This window comes from Nesoenas mayeri (assembly GCF_963082525.1).
Source record: "Nesoenas mayeri genome assembly, chromosome: 18".
Classification (NCBI taxonomy): Eukaryota; Metazoa; Chordata; class Aves; order Columbiformes; family Columbidae; genus Nesoenas; species Nesoenas mayeri.
In genome coordinates this window covers 3,937,868-3,941,311 of record NC_137566.1, presented here as the reverse complement: position 1 = coordinate 3,941,311, position 3,444 = coordinate 3,937,868, and positions in this window count along the sequence as shown.

The window sequence follows — 3,444 nt, the reverse complement described above, 5'->3', positions numbered from 1 at the left end:
GGTAGCAATCGCAGGCACTGCGCAGGCTCAGACGGGCGCGAGTCCTTCAAAGAAAGCAGCTGCCATCTACATTTCTGAAAGACAAAGCAAAGAGAGAAGATGAGAGTCCTCCAATGACAGGACTTGCTGTATCCTCACTGCCTCGTGATGGCGTGGGCTGCCTTTTAACACCGCCAAGAGTGTCTTGAGCTCAGCCCTACTCTGACCCGTCACCTGAGCAGAGGCTTAGTGAAGAACCATTGGTTGCCTGGCTATCGATACTATCTCTAAAGCTATTAATGTAATGCAGCTTTTAGGAGTTCAGCTACCATGCCTTCTGTGCAGACATACTCTCTAAACTGCTCTTAAATCCAGTGCAAAGTAATCTCTCCCCCATCAATTCTTCGCTTTCCTTATTATATTAACAAGTACTGAAGCTGCATCTACAATCAGCCTGGAGAGTCACAGAATCTCACCCTGGTTGGGTTGCAGGACCTCTGCAGATCCCCAGCCCCACCTGCTCACGCAGGGTCACAGAGCAGATCACACAGGTGGGTCCAGGGGGTTTGAATGTCTCAGAGCAGGAGACTCCACACCCGCTCTGGGCAGCCTGGGCCAGGCTCTGGCACCTCCCAGCAAACAAGTTTCTGTTCATGTTCACATGGAGCCTCCTGTGTTTCAGTCTGTGCCCGTTGCCCCTCACCCTGGCGCTGGGCACCACTGAGCAGAGTCTGGTCCATCCTCTTGATGCTCACCCTGAGATATTGATCAGCATTGATCAGATCCCTCTCAGCTTCTCTTCTCCAGCTGAACAGCCCCAGCTCTCTCAGCCTTTCCACATCAATAAGATGCTCCAGACCTCTCAGCACCAGGATCCCCAAGTGTGGCTCATTCACCCAATGCACACCTCTATCTGCCCCAGTTGGAACTCTGGAATTTGTCACACAACCTTCAGATAAATGCCTAAAACAGGGCAAAAATAATCTCTCCGTACATGGCCACATTGCTGCTAAAAGAGCATGTGCGCTCACACATGCAAGCACACAATTTCCTGTTTGGAAACAAGGAAAATAGCAAAGGGCTTAAACGCTGGCGATTTCAGTGGAAAGCCATGATAACACCTAAAGGAACGCAAGGTCATATCAGCAAAGTTATGTGAATTCTTTGTGTCCACATTGACTGCAAAGAGCCTTGGGAGGTTCCCATCCTGGAAGAGAGCTTTGCAGAATGCAGGTTAGAGGCTCTGTCTCATATTGAAATGTCAGGCAAAAAGAAAACAGAACAAATCAATAAATGAAAAGTTGCCGGGACCAGAGGGTGTTTGCTCAAGAATCCTCAGAGTAGTAGTAAAAAGGCAAAACTGAATGTCAGGATTTGTTAGGATAGGAAGAGAGGATAAAAAAGGGACCATCACTATGTCAGTGCATACACATGTATAAGAACAGAGCATCAAGTGCCATTAGCTCAGATTTTTAACAAAAGGCTCTATTTTTTCTACCCAACATAATTAAACTATACAAGTCACAGCCCTGAGCTGCCATGGATACCAAAACAATTGGATATATTCACAATACTAAGATACACTACCGCTTAAATCCAAAGGTAAAAACTTTGGCTCAGGAAATCCCCCAGTCGCAGATTGCTAAATCAGGGTTAGAATCACTGAGGCTTGCCCTGTTTTTATTCTCTTTCCTAAGGATTTGCTACTGGCCATTGTCCCTGCTGGATTCCAGCAGAAAAGATGGCTCTGAGCCTGCAAAACAACTGAGGGCCTTCTTGGGAAAAGAGCCAAACGCTCATGCAGGAGGGGAAACTAATGCTGCGTGGATGCTGCCCAGCAGTGCTGTGCCCAGCCCTGCCACAGGGAGAGCAAACCCAAGAAAACCCGAAAAATCCCCAGGACCTCTCCTGCTTCAGCCACCTCTCGTGCTCAGGGTGAGCACCCTGACCAAGGTGGGTGGGAAGGTGACAAAGTTCCATGATTTTGTGGCATCTTGGGTGGCAAGCGTGCAAAAGCAAAGCACAGGAGAGACAAGGCAGCCTCTGTCTCAGCAGGAGGGTCTGGCAATTGGAGAAGAGGTTTTGACCAAGCTGCGTGTGCATCCGAGGTTGTGTTTTCCCCCTGAAAAGGAGGGGAGCAATCTCTTCTGCAAACACACCAGTTCCCAGCATCCCATGACGGACTGCAAGTACCATGGAGCAGAGACTTCTTGTAGCCAGTCTGTAAAGACGTTTTTGCAGCAGAGTTTGAGGACAGACTGGTGGATGTCAACCTGTGCAGGTCATTTGCTCAGGTGCTCTGGAGACTCCCAAAGCAGGACTGGCAAAGGGACCTGTAGGGAGTTCAGCACTAGAGGAGCCTCTTCTCCCACAGGACACAAGAAAGTAAAGCATCATGAACATTAAAGCCTTAACCGCGTTTCTGGAGGAGGTGATGGGAAGCGCAGCAGAGAACTGTTTGGTGTTACATGGGTACCCTGATCAGGGGTCTGCCCAGATCAGCTGCACTATGTGGGTGCAGCCTGGGCTGGAGAAGATCCTCCTGCTGGGTCCCCATGCTGCACGCCGCTGGGGACACCCTGGCAGGAGGACAGCAGCTTGGAGGTGTCTCCCAGGTGACTTCCCAGCTGGAGGGTGAGAAGCTGCCAGCTGTACTGGAGCCCTCAGTCAGCAGAGGACGAGCACATGTATGTTCCCTGCCCTCATCACACCCTTCAGAACCTACAAACAGCCTGGCAAAAAGGTGTCTGTAAAGAGACAGGCTAACACCACCAAAAAAACCAAAAATTCTTCCTGGAAAAGGCTGTGGGGCATTGGAACAGGCTGCCCAGGGCAGTGCTGGAGTCACCATCCCTGGAGGGGTTTAAAAAGCATTTAGATGAGGTTCTCAGGGACATGGTTTAGTACTAGAGTTGGGTTATAGTTGGACTCTATGATCCTGAGGGTCTCTTTCAACCAAAATGATTCTATGATTCTAAAACAGCCTACGATTTCCCCCTATAACATGGCCAGGGCTAAGGGAACGGATGGTCAACAGGCACTGGAATAGCAATTGCACAAAGATAAGTGAGGACCAGAGCTCACTGTTGAAGCAGAAAAGAAACTAGAGCAACCCCAGACATCAATGGAAGTATTCAGATGCCTTGGGCTTCCCATTTGATCCAAAAAGCCCAGCAAAGAAGGACCAAGAGCAGAGACATCTGTGTGCAGTGGAGAACAGGGATGGAGCAGCCATCCCTGCCACCAGCACTGAGCCTGCAGCCCAGCTGCCATCCCACGGAAGAGGTGACACACTGAAACTAGGCACAAAGATTTGGGGTTTTGACAATAGAGTAATTGTGCTAAGTTTTTCTCGTCCTCTCAGAATAGGTGTGAACAAGGCAAGGTTTACATTGGATATTAGGAAAAAATTCTTCCCCAAAGGGCTGTCGGGCATTGGAACAGGCTGCCCAGGGCAGTGCTGGA